The 17,231-nt window shown below is 35.8% G+C and overlaps 1 long non-coding RNA gene and 1 pseudogene across 1 annotated transcript in view; both read right to left on the bottom strand.

Moving 5' to 3' along the window:
• Positions 1 to 17,003, bottom strand: part of LOC138149820 (uncharacterized) — an 85,076-nt gene extending 68,073 nt beyond the window's left edge. The window contains exon 1 of the long non-coding RNA XR_011165422.1: positions 16,799 to 17,003. This is a non-coding gene — a long non-coding RNA (uncharacterized lncRNA). The remainder of the gene's footprint in view (positions 1 to 16,798) is intronic.
• On the bottom strand, positions 5,095 to 6,065 carry LOC138149816 (post-GPI attachment to proteins factor 2-like; annotated as a pseudogene).
• Positions 17,004 to 17,231: the final 228 nt, after the last annotated feature.

Raw genomic sequence — 17,231 nt, 5'->3', positions numbered from 1 at the left:
CACAACACAAAGTCTCTTGTTACCTTATGAATTTTTGCATAGTAAAGAATTTTAAAAACACACAATTTAGATACACTAGAAACCAACCTTTCTTTTTCCACAAGTCAACATTCTTCATGTAATCTGTCAAAGAAGAGCCCAGTAAATTGCTTTGATTAAGCATGCCAACCCAGTATCTTTAAACTGTGAATAGAGGGGGGAAAATAACTTTAAACTTTTGTGTAAAAGAGAAAAAAATGAAAATAAACATAACAGGTCTAGACTATGCCACATATTTTTACTACCAAAGTGGAAAATAATTTGACTCAATATTGACATGAGGCATAATTCTGATTCAAAATTTGCAATGCAAAGTCAAGAATAGCTTCTAAGCTTGACAGACATGAGCGATTAATTTCAGATTCTTCCACACCTAGTCAGTCACTCAATAACAAGTCCAAAGCATGTACAAACTTGACATTTTTTAATGTAAAAATAGCAGAAAGAGCCATGGCTTTGGTAAATCTCCAGCACCTCCAAATATCAAATGAAAATCTCGATTTCTTGCAGAGTTTATTAAGTCAATGAGTGAGCTAACAAACAGTTATTAAGCACCTACTCTGTGCCAGACACTGTGCTAAAAGTACTGAGAATACAAAAAATAAAAGATAAAGGACAGTCCCTGTGGTTGAGGAACTGCCATAACAGACAAACACTTAGATTTGAAAAATGACTAATATTTGGGCCTTTTCTGGTTGTGAAATATTTTTCTGCACTCCAGGGTAAATGTAGGCAATTTAATGTGGATGAAACACTATCTATAAATGTCCTTAGTTATTATGGATAGTAACTGGACCTGGGATTTTATTAGTATAGGGAACTTTTGAATGTGGGAATTGCATCTACAAATTGAATTTGCTGACTTCTATGAAATTTGTCTTAGAGAGTTGACTAATATGCTGAGAAGTTAAATAATTTGTCTAGACCCCAGGTTGATACTGATGGTATATGTCCAGACAGAATTGGAACTCAGATTTTCCTGGTTCCAAGGTCCACCTTGGCACATAGACTTAGAAATTTATTAAAATGTATTGAGGAAACTCATTTTAAAAACCTAGGAAGTGTTCAACGGACAGCAGTACTCCAGGATTGCCATCATTCAAAAGAAGAGGCAACATGCTAAAGCAGAAAGCAGAAGATTTGGAGCCAGAGGTCTTAGGTTTGAATCCTGCCTCTGTCGCTGTGTGACAATCTGTCACCTACATGACCTTGGACAAGTCACTTCGCTTTGCTGTACTTCAGTTTTCTCATCTGTACATAACAAAACTCTGAAACTACTCTACCAATGTTTCCTCGTGTCAGACTCCTAGAAAAAGACTAGAACTCCTTCTTAGGATTCTAAGGGTACCACTGAGAGACTGGGGGCTTACTTCTCTTTCATCAAGTGCAAACTCCACTGTGTTCTCTCCAAATATCAGATCTACCTATTCTACTCCAATTTCTCTGCTGACCTCCCAACTCACATCAACCAATTGCCTTTAGATGTCCAGTAGGCATCTTTAACTCAGTATGTCTAAAACAGAACCTTTCCCTCTAAGCACTTCCCCTTCCTATCTTTCTTATTGTTGTAAAGGTCAACACTCCCTTTTCCACAGGCTGGCACCCTAGTAGTTATACCGTATTCCTTGTGATCTTTCACCCTCCATGTGCAATCTTACCAAGGTCTGTTGATTTCACCTTTCGAAATCTTTTAAATACTGCTCTCCTGTGACATTTACTCCACTCTAGTGAAATTCCTCATCACCTCATGGTGATATAATAGCCTGCTAGTGGGTCTGTCTGCCTCAGCATTCTCCCCACGTCAATCTGTTCTCCATTTAGCCTACCCACTAAAGTCATTTTCTTAAAACACAAGTCTGATCATGTCACACCCCTAATCAATAAACTCCATTGGTTTCCTATGGCCTCCAGATGCAAAAGCAAATTGTTCTGGCATTCAAAGCCCTTCATAACCTAGATGCCTCCAACCTCTCTGGTCTTCTTACATTACTCCCTGCTCTGCATTCTTTGATCCAGCGGCACTGGCCTGACTCTTACATGAATAAGACATTTCATCCCTTGGCTCTGAACATTCTCTCTAGCTGTCCCCCATTCCTGGAATGCTCTCCCTCTTTCATACAAACTACTGATCAACCTGGCCACCTTGAAGTTCCAACTAAAATCCCTTCTTCTCTTGCAAGTCTTCCTCAATTCTTCTCAATTCTGGTGCTTATTTATCCAGTAATTTGCTTTGTAAATATTTGTTTGAATTTTTTCTCCCTTACTATCTTTTCACTCTTTTTCATCACCAGCACATAGCACAGTGCCTGGAACATAGCTGGAACTTAATAAATGTTCATTGAATTGAACTGAAAATTGAATTTTTAATGAATGTTAAAAATAATAAGTAAATGTTTCGCATGACTTCACATGTATAGTTGATAGCATATTGTTTGCCTTTTTAATGGATGGGGGAGGGATGGATAGATGGAGAGAAATTGGAACTGAAGAGTTTAAAAAACTTAATCTTAAAATTGCATTGAATGGAGTTTTCTTGCTTGGAGGATGTGGCATCTGAAGCTACTGGCTCCTTCTCATAAATAAGAAACACTTCAGTTCTCCTCTCTGACCATTCTTCCCACAAGTTCAGCTGTAATTATGTCCTTGACACATAGATAACTTTGCCCACTCATTTATATTGGTCCCATTCACAGTGTGAAATAGACTATAAAACTTGAACCATCTACCAGCTCCACTCCAGAAAACTGATATGCTTATATTTGAATTTTCTTAGGAAACTCTTGAAGATTACCTGGCAAGGTACAGGATCTCTCTCAGGTTGAGGTCCTCTCTCAAGCTGAACTGCCAAATGTTCAAACTCTACTGTAGAAAACATAACCCTAGTGGGGCTGGCCATCTAGTATGAATGCCAAACATTACCTAAAAGTCTCTTTTAAGGAGAATTCATGTAAGGTAAGCACACACACAAAGTTCAAAAGAAGTAAAACAAGGACACTTTCAAGATCTCTCTGAAGAACTTAGTATTGATCGTGAGACATGGGAAATACTAGTGCAGGACCAGGCATCATGGTGTGCTTGTATCAAAGAAGGAATTGTGCTCTATGAGCAAAGCAGAATTGAAGCACTTCAAAAGACATGTGAGATGTGAAAATATAGAGACATCTCCTACCCAAATGTTAAAATCTACTATTTGGGGGCGGCCAGGTAGCACAGCGAGTAAGAGCACCGACTCCAGTGTCAGGATGACCTGGGGATCAAATCCGGGCTCAGACACTTAGCACCCACCCAGAAACACCTGAGCAAGTTACTTAACCCCCCATTGCTTAGGGGCAGCCAGGTAGCTCAGCAAGTAAGATCACCGACTCCAGTGTTGGGATGACCTGGATCAAATCTGAGCTCAGATACTTAGCACCACACCCAGAAATAACTGGCTGTGTAACCTTGAGCAAGTTACTTAACCCCGATTGCTTTAAAAAAAAAAAAGTACTATTTGTGGCTGATGTGTGGTAGAGCCTTCTGAGCTTACATTGATTGGTCTAATCAGTCATAATTTAACACATTCTGCTTTGACCCCAACATCATGAAATCATTTTGGTCCTCTGAATATGAAGGATGGACAGCAACAACAATTCTTTGCCACCACAAAAATAACTGTTATAAATAGTTTTGCACAAATAGGTCCTTTTGCCTTTTCTTTTATCTCTTTGGGATAAGGATCTAGTAGTGGCATTTCTGGGTAGAAAGGATATTCACAGTTATATAGCTCTTTGGAAATAGTTACAATTGTTCTCCAGAATGGTTGGACTAGTTGAAAATTCCCCCAACAGAGCATTAGTATCCCAATATTTCCCATACTTGCCAGCACTTGTCATTTTCCTTCTCTGTCATAATTGTCATCTTTATTTTATTGGGTCAGCCTCCCTATAAGTATATTTCTCCACTTGTTTAGATATGTCTTTATTTGTGTTAGAAGTGTTTTGTAATTGTGTTCATAGAATGCCTGCATTTGTTTGCAGTTATTCTTAATGGAATTTCTCTTTTGTTTTTTTTGTTTTGTTTTTTTCTGCTGGACTTTGTTAATATATATATAGAAATGCTGATGATTTCTGTGAGTTTATTTTATATCCTGCAACTTTGCTAAAGTTGTTCATTGTTTCAAATGTTTTTTTTAGCATGTCATCATATCATCTACAAAAACCCATAGTTTTCTTTCTTCACTTCTTATTCTAATTCCTTCCTTTCTTTTTCTTGTCTTATTGTTATAACTAGCATTTCTAATACAATATTGAATAATTGTTGTGATAATCCTAGCTTCAGTCCTGATCTTAATTGAAAGACTTCTAGCTTATGACCATTACACATAATGCTAGATTCTACTCACTTTAAGAAAAATCTTCATTTATTCCTATGCTTTCTAGTAATGTCTTTTCTTAATAGGAATGATTGTTGTATTTTGTCCAAAGCTTTTTTTCTGCATCTATTGATATAATCACAGGATTTTTGTTGTTTTTGTTATTGATATGGTCAATTATGCTGATAGTTTTCCTTCAGTTTCTCATTCTGGTATAAATTCCACTTGGCCATAGTGTGTATGATCTTCGTGAGGTATTACTGCAATCTATTTGCTAGTATTTTATTTAAAACTTTTGCATCAAGTGAAATTAGCAGAACTAGGAAACATTATACACAGTAACAGCAATAGTCTACAGTGATCTAATGTAAATAACCTAGCTATTCTGAGCAATGTAACGATCCAAGACAATTCCAAAGGATTTATGATGAAAAAAAAATGCTATCCCTGTCCAAAGAAAGAACTGATGGAGTTTGAATGCAGATGTATGCATGTTTTTTTTTTTAATTTTCATTATTTTTTTATTTTGGGGGACTGTGTTTTTTTTTTTTACAACACCACTAATAGGGAAATATATTTTGCATAACTGCACATGTATAACCTATATCAAATGGCTTGACTCCTTAATGAGGGGTGAGGGAAGGAAGAAAGGGTGAGAATAGGGAACTCAAAATTATAGTGAATGAATTTTGGGGGGGAGGGGCTAGAATGCTATATTTTCTCCATCAGTTTCTGGTGTGGGTGAATCTGGGGGATAGGGCAGGAAATGCATTCTTTATCCCCTCTGCACCCTTCTAATCAGGCTGGGTCTTCTCCAACGTGGAGAAGTCCAGCCTGGCTCAGAATCTTTTGTCTTCTGTTGGGGAGGTAATAAACACCTCTTTGTTCCCGAAGTCCCAACAGGCAGTCGTGTGGAAGCCCATGTGAGTCAGAACCACGCTGTACTCAAGGACCGCAAAGATGGTGTACACTCCTGGCTCACGGTACATGTTGTGTCGGAAGCAGACAGCTAGGCCATAAAGAAAGAGACAAAGCTGACAATAAAAAGTCGTTGTTTCCAGCTGTAGGACTTACGCTCGGTACGTTTCTTCGTCAGACGCCACAAGATACAGGTTAGAAGCATGTGGCCCAGAGCTGCTGCGATGAACCCGATGAAGGCATTCTCCTGGATGGTGAAGTCCTCTGAGGAGGAGACATAGGTGAGCAGAAGCAGGGCCACATTCTCCAGGAGGCTGAGACCCAAGTTGAGGAGGTAGAGCTGATCATAGCCAAAGCAAGGTGAAGGGCAGCTCCTGTAGTAGTTCCAGTAGACAAAAGCCACCAGGAAGCCGGGGACAGAATGCAGACCGATGCAGAAACGCCAGACGTACCGCTGGGGCACTTCCCCACCAATAGCTGAACTCACCGATGGAAGGTAGTTGGGTACCATCACCAGCCTACCCTACAGTGGGTGGATGTGGTCTCCGTGAAGTGGAAGAACAGGGACCAGATGACACAGAAAAGAAAGGCCAAGAGGGGGCAGGAGACAGTAGCCATAGCCACAACAGTGAAGCGCAGCCGGAACAGAGTTCCATCCCGCTCCAGAGGCAGTGGAACTTGGTACATTCTGTTGGACCCTGGGGCTGCCAGATGGCCGGGGTCCAGAGGCGCCGCGCCCGCGCCAGCCCGAGAGCGTGAATGAATTTTTAAAAGTTTTTATATGTAATTAGGGGAAAACATAATATTTTAAAAATTAAAAATTTTTTGCATTAGAATTAATTAGGGATATTGGTCTATAATTTTCTTTCTCTGTTTTTGCTCTCCCTGGTTTAAATATCAAAACCATATTGGCAGGGGGCGGCTAGGTGGTGCAGTGAGTGGAACACCGGCCCTGGAGTCAGTAGGACCTAAGTTCAAATCTGGCCTCAGACACTTAACACACACACACACACACCAGCCATGTCACCTTGGGCAAGTCACTTAACCCCAATCGCCCTCCAAAAAGCAAAAAAAAAAAGAGACATATTTGTGTCATAAAAGGAATTTGGTATGACTCTTTCTAGATCTATTTTTTTAAAGGTGAACACAATTTTTATTACTGAAAAACATAAATGATTAACTATAAAAGGAAACACAATATAATTGTTTCTTCTCAGTGATTTGGAACCTGTGGATATAATACACATCTATGATACATGTAAAATGAGATTTTTTGAAACATAATAGGCTATCATTTCCAGCTAATCTCTCAGTGGAGGCTTGAAGGGGGAGTGGGAGAAACTTTCTAAACTATTATAATAGCAAAGGGTGTTATATGTAGATTGAACTAAGTTAAATATAGATCACTTTTTCAAACAGTTTATATAATATTGGGATCAATTGTTCCTTAAATGGTTGTTAAAATTCACTCGTAAATTTATCTGGTTATGGGAGTTGTTTCTTAATGAACTAACTTATAGTTTATTCAATTCATCCTCCTAATCTAGAATTATTTAAGTATTCTATTTTCTCTTCTATAAATCTGGGCAGTTTATATATTTATAATTATTCATTCATTTCCCTTAGATTGTCAGTTTAAATGGCAAATAATTGAGCAAGATTAGTTCTGCTAAGTGCTTTAATCTCATTTTCATTGCTGGTGCATTCACCTTTTTCATTTTTGACACTAGGAATATTTTATTTTTCCTTTTCCAATTCAAATTAACCAATAATTTGCTTATTATTTTTTTTCATAAAAGTAGTTCTTACTTTTATTTATTACTTCAAAGGCTTTTCCCCTTTTCATTAATCTCTTCTTTGATTTTCAAAATCTCCATTTAGTTGCTTAATTGGGAAATTTTAATTTCTTCTTTTTATTGTTTGTTGCCGTTTTGCACAATTCATTGATTTACTCTTTCTTTTATTTACATATGCCTTTTGAGGTATACATTTCCTCTAAGTACTGCTTTAGCTGTATCTCACAAATTTTGGCATTTTGTTTCAGTATTGCCATTCTCTTTAGTGTATTCACTGATTGTTCATACGATTTGTTCTTCTACTTACTCATTCTTTAATATTAGATTATGTCATTTCAAATTAATTTTTATTACGTGCTTCTATGACCCTTTGTTAAACCTAGTTTTGTAGCATAATTGTCTGAAAAGGGTGCAGTGCATTTATTATATCTGCTTTCCTGAATTTGCTTATGATGTTTTTATGGCTTAATACATTGTTAATTTTTATAAAGGTGCCACATACAGCTGCAAAAAAAAAATGTATATTCTTTTGTATTCCTACTTAGTTTTCTCCAGAGGTCTATCATGTCCAACTTTCTAATCTTCTATTTATCTCTTTCTTTCTTGTTTATTTTATGGTTAGATTTATCTAGATCTGAGAGGGGAAAATTTAGGTCCCCCAGGACTATGTATTAACTCCCACTTTCCTCCTGTAATTCATTTAAATTTTTCTTTAAGAATTTGGAAAGTATGCCATTTATACTTGATAATAATATTACTTTGTTGTCTTGACAGCCTCTTTTTTTTTTTTAACTCTGTGTGTTTCTCTCTTTCAAGTGTGACTCTTGAGGATGTATTGTTGGATTCTAGTTCTATGCTGAGTTCATCTCATTCACATTCAAAGTTCTCATACCTAACTGTGCATTTCCTTCAATCCTAGTTTCTATTTATCCTCCTCTCTCTTTTTTATGGTTTCCCCCCTCTAAAATTCCCTTCTGACTGAAATACCTCCTTTTATCTGACTCCCCTTGTTAATCCACCCCTTCTTTTTTTCTCTTATTACCTTCCCCTCTTATTTCCCAATTAGGTAAGATGTAGTTCTCTGTGTGTGTGTGTGTGTGTGTGTGTGTGTGTGCATAGGTGTGTTTATGTGTGTATATTCTCCCTTTGAACCAATTTAGATAAAAAGGTTGCAAAATTGCTTACTCCCACCCATTTCCCCCTCCACCATAAAAACTATTCCTTGCAGTCCTCTTTGATGTGAGATAATTCTCTCCATTCTACTAAAGAATACTCCTTTATCCCTCCTTCTTGCACATCTATTTTTTTTACATCATCTCAACATAAAAGTCTCACTCCTGTACCCTCTTTCTATGTAGAAACCTTCTAACTGCCCTAATAATGATGAAGTCATTAGAAGTTATATGTATCAAATTTCCATACAGAAAAGTAAAAATTTAAACTTAATGAGTTCCTTATGATTTCTCCTTGAAGTTTCTTCTCTTGAGGTTTGTATTTGAAAGTAGAATGTTGTATTTAACTGTGGTCTTTTCACCAAGAATGCTTGGAATTCTTCTATTTCTTTGAATACACTCTTTTATTTTACCTTGATGGATTATACTCAATTTTGCTGAGTAGATTATTCTTGGTAGCAAATCTGGCTTTTGCCTTCTGGATTGTCATATTCTACATCCTCCACTCCTTTGATATGGTAGCTGCTAAATCATCTGTGCTCCTTACTGTAGCTCCATGATATTTTCATGGTTTCTTTCTGGCTGCTTGAATACAGAAATTGAGTACTATAATATTCCTTGGAGTTTTCATTTGGGGATCTCTTTCAGGTGATTATTGCCAGATTCTTAAATTTCTTTTTTACCCTCTGGTTCTAGGATATCAGTGTAGATTTCCCTAATAATTTCTTGAGACATGATGTGTAGGCTCTTTGTTTCTTTTTTGATCATGGCTTTCAAGCAGTACAATAATCCTTAAATTTTACGTTCTCATTCTATTTTCCATGACAACAGTTTTTCTAATAAGCTATGTTACATTTCATCCTATATATTTTTTATTCTTTTGATTTTATTTTCTTGTTTCTTGATGTCTCATGGTGTCATTAACTTCCACTTGTCAAATTCTAATTTTTGAAGAATCATTTTCTTCAGTGAATTTTTGTAACTCTTTTTTCAATTTGGCCAATTCATTTTAAGGAATTATTTTCTTTAGTGAATTTTTGTACCTCTTTTCCATTTGGTCAATCTTGTTTTTCTAAGATGTTATTTTCTTCAGTATTTTTGTGTCTCTTTTACCAAGCTGCTACTTGTCCTTTCATAATTTTCTTCCCTCATTCTCAATTCTTTATTAATTTTTCCTCTACCCTACTTTTATGTGACTTTGAAAATCCTTTTCTAGGGGTGGCTAGGTGGTACAGTGAATAGAGCACTGGCCCTGGAGTCAGGAGGATCTGATTTCAAATCTGGCCTCAGACACTTGACACAATTACTAGCTGTGTGACTTTGGGTAAGTCACTTAACCCCAACTCTCCTCCAAAAACAAAAGCAAAACAAAAAGAAAATCCCTTTCTAGCTCTTCTAGGAATTATTGCTGGGCTTATGTTTAATTCACAATTTTCTCTGAGGATCTGTTTGCAGCTGTTTTGATTTCATTGCCTTCTTTTCAGTTTGTGTCTTGATCTTCCTTGTTACCATAATAGCATTTTATGGTGAAGTTCTTTTGTTGCTGTAGTTTGTTTGTCATTTTTCCAGTCTATTTCTTGACTTTGAATTTATACTAAGTTGGACTCCATTTTCAGTGTGGGGCTGTGGAGGGGCACTGTCCCAAGTTTCAGACTTTTTCATATTACTGTTTTCAAAGCTTGTTTGAGGATTTGGGAGTTTTGGATGCTTTTAAGTTGGTGTGATCCAGGAAGACATATGGTCACTGCTTTCCCAATCTGGGCTCTGGCTCTTACCCAGGAAAGGCCCCAGTCTTTTCAGATTGCAATCCCTTGGGAGCAGAAGTAATGATGCTCACTACAGGCCCTCTTCCCTTGGTAACAGAAATTATATTGCTCTTCAGGCACCCTGCGTTTTTGTTTTTTTTTTTGACTGGAAGTGTTCCTTTCCACTCTTGAATTGTAAACCAGAAGTGGCTAAAGGTAATAAATTTTCTAACCAACTTCCAATCCTCTGTTCAATACTATACAGGGGTTGTAATATCTTCCTAACTGCCGAGGTCCCCTTTCTGTCTCTTACTTGAGAGACCTCAAAGCTGCTTCTGCTTCTTTACCACATAGTTCCACCACCATTTTCACTTCCACATGGGTTCTGAGTAAGCTTCCCCCTTGTGTTACAGATCTCTCCTCTGGACTTTCTAAGTTGTCTGGAGCTGGAAGAATATCTCACCTTAAAAATTTATTGGCTCTACCATTCCAGATTTTCATTTAAGGCATTATTTTGAAACTATTTAGACAGAAATTTGGGGATTCTGAGTGCTTCCTCTATCCTAGTGACTTTCCTACCTCCATATGACCCCACAAGAACTATTTACCAAAATAAAATTTTATTGGACTTTACTTAATTGAATAAAAATTAAAAAGTACAGAATTACCATTTGCCATGACTTAATTAAGACATAGCAACTTACATTAGAATCTGAAAATTTCAACTTACTCTCACCCACTTTGTGACTGTGACTCTCACTGTCACTGAAATAAGCAGTCCTGTAAGTCCTTTACTTGAGCTCTGCTTAATTTTCTTGGTTGCCTCTTACATCTTTGACTCCCATAGTATCTGGCATCCCTTGGCAAGCATAGTCATTCTCTTTTTAAAAGTTCAACTGTTATTGGGAAATTAGAATCACCTCAGGCCATTCTATTTACATTAATCATGTGGAGATTATCCCAGCTCCACATTTCCAGTTCTTTCCAGCATAAAAAAATAAAGCCAGGGAGAAAAACAAGCCACTTTTCCAAAGGACGAAACAATAATGACAGCAATGACAACAGCAGCAGCAGCAACAACAACAACAACAATGACAATCCTTCACAAAGTCCAAACTTAATGCCTCACCATGGCATAAAATTTACCAAGGATTCTTAAAGGCTGTACCAGAGGGTTGTAAATTTTTGACAAATTTTATACTGCTGGAAATTCATCAAAGTACTGTTAATAGACGACACACTGTCCATGATTTCCTAGGATTTGCCAAGCTAATTATGGGGAGACTCAAAACCAGTAGGCCAGCTTCCTGGTGAAAAAGTCTTTGGTTGTGTCAACCCATAAAACAAAGAATATGTAAGTAAATATTTTCAACTTCTGTAGTGATGAAGGGAAAGGTATAGAATCATATATTTTAAACAATTTGTACCCCTTAATTCAGCTGTTGTTATTTTAAATGTCAAAACCTTGCTTTAATGATCACTGAATAGACTTGCAATTGGAAGAACTGAATCAAACCAGTCTTGAAAACTTTTCTATAAATGAAACCAGAAGACAAAAGGAAATTGGAGCAAAATAGATGGGTGGTGCAAAGGTTCTCTTTGGAAAGGCAAATAAAGGAGTTGGCAGAGATGGTTTTTGTATATCCAAAGGAAAAACTCATCATCCTATCATGGAACATTTGGTTATTGCAGTATTCATAAAGACTTTCAAAAGACCACCATGAACATAATCACAGTTTATATGCCAATATTTATTATAAATATTTGGAAGTAGAGAAATTCTAGGGGAAAAATATAATAATATCTAGTAAATTAAGGCAACATGAGTACTTTAATATTCTGTGATTTTGATGAAAAAATAGGCATAGGAGAGGATGGCAAAATACAGATTGGAAATAAATTTAGGAATAAGAATTAGATATGGGAAAATTTTTTGGAATATTTACATAGTGCTTACTATCTTCCAGACCCTATGCTAAGCACATTGCAATTATCACATTTGATCCACACAATAATCTTGGAAGGTAGATGCCATTATTATCCCCATTTTACAGCTGAAGAAACTGAGGCAAAGAGTGGCTAAGTGACTTGTCCAATGTCACACAACTAGTTAAATGTTTTAGGTGGTATTTAAACTCAGTTCTTCTTAACTCCAGATCTGGTACTATATCCATTGGGCCACTTCACTACTTAGAAAGAGTGTGTAGAATACAAATAAGAAAATATATGTCACTTATTTAAAATAATTTGATACTTACTTATTTAAGCAAGTTATAGATGCTGAAAAATGGGAAATGAATTGAATAATGGACATTATAATTATCAGTGATACTACATATAGAATTTTAAACAGTGAAAGGCAATCACTGTTAACCAGGCAGGCCAAAGTACTTAGATACCTCCCTAGTCTGCATACATTTGATCTCAGTCTTAAGCAGAGGAATATGGTGCAGAGGGACAACATCACTTCGAACAAAAAATGTCATTTTATAAACTTGTGGGGGAGGATTGTAGGTATTATAAAAAAAGTGTCACTTCACAAAGTAGCAAGAAAGATTAGAGTGAGTAGAGGAATATGAGTTCACAGATAAATTAGTGAGAAACCTATATAAACAAAGTCATGAACAAGACATGGGAAATAAAAGGAGGAAAAGAGATAAAAATAATAAAGGATTACTAATATTTTATTTTGAACTCTTTGCACCATCAGGAAAAAAGGAGCCACCACATTTGGACTTTGACTTCACAGTCCCATATATGCAGCCTGAAGTAATAAAAATGGCACTAAGGAAAATAAAGATGGGAAAAGTAGTTAGAAGAGATCCAGTGTTCACAGAGGAAATTCATACTGGCTGAAACAAAATTCAGCAAAAAATTGCAAATATTAAGCATCTAAAAGATACTTAATACAAAAGCAAATATTGGGGCGGCTAGGTGGCACAATGATTAGAGCACCAGCCCTGGAGTCAGGAGGACCTGAGTTGAGATCCGGCCTCAGGCACTTTACACAATTACTAGCCTTTGGGCAAGTCACTTAACCCCAATTGCCCTCCAAAAAGCAAAAAGCAAAAAAAAAAGTAAATATTAAGGCATCCAAAATAGGGCAAGATACCAAAGATATATTAAAAAAAAAACAGATTTCATTATGATTTTTTAAAAAGATAACAAAGGAAATGCTAGTGACTAACTGGAACATATAACTGCTTTCTCATTTATTTAATAAAAAATAGAATAAGTTAGACATTCTTGATGAAAGAAAACAGGAAAACTTTTGAAAACTTTATTTTATTATAGGCCACAGCTTAAATTTATGCAATTGATGGAAATGTAGAGAGAACACAGGATTTCACTGTCTCTCTTGTTGACTAGAAAAATGCTTTTATGTGATGGGACAAAATGCTTTTCCTCCAACAAGATATTTCCAATACATATGCCAAAATCAAACAATATTCCCTAAAATATGTAACAAAGAGATAAGTTTGTTCAGTGACCATCTGATAATGTATATCAAACACTGCATAAACAAAGTTATATATGCTCCGTGAAGGTGTTCAACATTTTTATGAAGGACATTCAACACAAAGGTCAGATGGATATGGGATTCCCTCTTGATGGTGAAGTCCTTCAGAGGTTGTAGTTTGCAGGTGACATTCTGTTGACTGTATTAAGTCTTGGAATGCAGTAAAGCATTCTAAAGGAGATATATTATCCCTCAAAAGTATGTGAGTTATGTACATGGGAAAAAGCAAATGAATGAAGAGTGGCTACTGTTATACCATCATAGTCTGAACATATTTTTTAAGACTTAAAAAAATCATTCTGCTTTCATAGCTATTATCAGATCATTCAAGTAAAATTGTATGGTAACCTACAAAAATCTTCCAATCTTGTATATACCCTGCAAATTACAAGTAACTTGTTCATAATTGAATGGAAAGGTGAGAAAGAGCTAAATTGTCTATGAGATACTGCATTGTTTTTTAGTGACCACAAATTTCTCATTAGGAAAAAAAAGGTGTCATCTTTATAGCACCAATATTCTGCTAAATTAAATATGATTAAAAATCATGGAATACAGGGGTGGCCAGGTAGCACAGCGAGTAAGAGCACTGGCCCCAGTGTTGGGATGAAACACTCATCGAGTCCGGGCTCAGATACTTAGCACCACACCCAGAAATAACTGGCCATGTAACCTTGAGCAAGTTACTTAACCCCAATTGCTTATAAAAAAAAAAAAATCATGGAATACTACACTTCAGTTTCCCAATAATTTAGTTGAACACCACCTAAAGGACAATGAAAAGTTGTATTATCTGTATGAAAGTATTCAACAGATTAATAATAGGAGCAAAAGTTCTATAAAAGATATTTTAATCAGATGTATGAGAGAGAAAAACATGGACAGGTCTTTAGCAAAAACATCAGCCAATCAAAAAAGAGCTTTATGTTCTGTTGCTACACACAATTTCAAGAGGATGCAAATGTCATCCAATAGGTGGTGAATTTTCGACAGGACACAGAAGTGAGTCACACAGAATAAACAGACAAATATATATTCTCGTTGGAGGGATCCACATGGATTAGATCACATATTCACTAGATTATTTGAATAACAACAGCAATAGCAAGAATAATAACATATTAATGTGGGTCTTTAAATATTACAAAACACTTTCCATTTATTATCTAATTTGAATACTCATACTAAAAGTCCTATCAAATTTCGTACATTTTATACTTAACTATCATGGTAGCTAAAAGTATTATGAATAATTACTGTTAAAAATGATAAAACACAGGGTGAAATTTCAAAGGGCAAAGAATTTGTTATAAGTGTTTTATATCATGTATTTAGCAATTGATTAAGTTATTTTTAAGTTTTCATTATTTTTGTATGCTCTTAATTTAACTTTGTATTGTTATTAATCTTTTCATATTTTTGTTTTCCACATTATTAAGCTCCCAAATCTATCTGAGTACTTCTCTGGTTTCAAAGTTTTTTTTTTAACTTATATTTTTTATAAAACCTTGCCTTTCACATCTCTGTCTCTCTCATACTCCTGAGTTTATGGCTTTGTCTGTGGTAATGTTCAATAAATATGTGATTTGCTCAAAATAATTCTAGAAGGTTACATTAGAATGAATTTGGACGTGTGATATTATTATTTACCTAGTTTTTTGTTGTTCAGTCAAGTCTGTCCATGACCCTATCGGGCATTTTCTTGACAAAGACATTGAAGACACTTGAAATTTCCTTCTCCAGTTCATTTTACAGATGAGGAAACTGAGGCAAAGAGGGTTAAGTGACTTGCCCAGGATCATGCAACTAGTAGGTGTCTGAGGCTGGATTTTAACTCATGAAAATGAGTCTTCCTAACTCCAGTCCTGACATTCTATCTCTCCCAGTTTTAATTTCCTTTAATTCCAGATCTCTTTTGTGGGATTGTGTTTTTTTTCTTTTGGTTGCTGTTGTCATTTACCTTTGTTTAGCTAGCATCCTGGCAGAGTTCCCTGAACATAAGTGGCACCCACTGGAGGTATGTTGAATTAAATTGAATTATTGATATTTTCTCCTTTCAAGGAAGTTTACCAACCTTGTATTTACATATTTTAACACTTTGAAATGACATTGATCATAGTAAGTACTGTATTCCTTTCACTAAAACAGTCTTTAGTAGACACTACATACTGCTTATAGCCACAAGAGGTTTTCGCCTTCTGCTGTGCATTCCTGGGGAGATGAACTTTTCTATAAACTAAGCTATCCTAACTTGGAAGATAGGCACACAGGTCACTACCTTCAAAGACTTTATAGCTTTGCAGAAACTAAGAGAATTTTTTTTCACTGAGAAAATCTTCAAGAACCTCAAGGTTTTACTTTGTTTTTCCTTTTTTCTCCTTACCTTCCAGTGGGTAATGGAAGGAGAAAATTTGAATATTTGATAATTAAAAAAAATTTTTTTGAATTTACAAAACAAAGAATTCAAGAATGTTTCCATGTCAAAATAAAAGAAGAGAATCAGCATTTGAGTGTTTAAAATACTTTAAGCTATCCCTTCTTAGTTTTTATTTTTCACTGTACCTTTGACTAAGTTCAGTTAAAAATAGACAGGTTCATATTGAGGCTGAATTTAACCCAGACTTGACCTAGAGGCTTGATGGTTACTTGACAGGGTATCTCCAAATAACTTCTCAGTGGATTTACTAGTACTTTATACAGTCCTCACATGAAACATTTTCATAGCTTATAAATGAGACTTTGAGGAAAACCAGGAATTAATATGGTCTAAGTTAGAAAAGGGAATCTCTAAACCATTTGTCCATAGACTTGCTATGAAGGTTTGAGCAATACTCTCTACCTTATTTGACTTCTGGGGCAAGTGAGGATAATATTTATCTTCTTAATGTTATGCTATCCTAAGTGCTTTTCATACCTACATTTAATTAATATTTGCAACATACTTTGAGTTCCTTGGATTCTTGTGCATAGAAGAAGTGTTGCTAAGAATATAATTCTGGCACTTTGCAAACATGAAGACAATAAATATTTCATAATCATGATCATAGCTGTACCCTTATGTGACTTCTCTTTGTGATTTTTTGGGGGTAAAGAAAAATTGTACACATTTTTAGGGAAGGGCTTTGTTAAATTCTTCAGCTTGATATTTGTGTAGACTTTAATTAATAAAGTACAAATTTATCAAATTAATTTAATAATTATTTTCATAAAATAATAAAATTAAAATAAAATTTTCTGCATTATGCAATTGACCTTACCTTACAGAGTCTTGATTTCATCAATGATAAAATGAAGCAATGGAATTCAGTGACATCTAATTCTGGCTGACAGAACTTTCATTATACTGGGTTACTGGGAGAAATTGCCACCTTTGTGATACCCAGGCAAGAGCTGGAAGTCTTTTCTTCCCTCCCAAATACATTTGAGTAGTCAAGGAAAACACAAAGCAGCAATGTGAGAATTTAGTACTATTTCACTGTCGTTCTCTCTCTTCTGAAGCATCAAGGGTACATTCTGTATCATCTCAGTGGTGCCTGGGGCCATCTTCTGTCATATCAGTGGGGATAAGGGGAAGAAACAGCATCTAGTTCTAACAACGTGTAATTTAAAAGTTGGAAGTAACTTCAAAGGCTTCTCACAAGCCATTTGAGCTGCTAGCCTCATGGCAGACCACGTAACAGAATAACTAAT

The sequence above is a fragment of the Petaurus breviceps genome, unplaced genomic scaffold (assembly GCF_028583685.1).
Source record: "Petaurus breviceps papuanus isolate PSGF00001 unplaced genomic scaffold, PetGlider_PUasm1.0 90849, whole genome shotgun sequence".
Lineage (NCBI taxonomy): Eukaryota > Metazoa > Chordata > Mammalia > Diprotodontia > Petauridae > Petaurus > Petaurus breviceps.
Note: the sequence above shows the minus strand (reverse complement) of the source record. Positions and strands in the feature narration are given on the sequence as shown.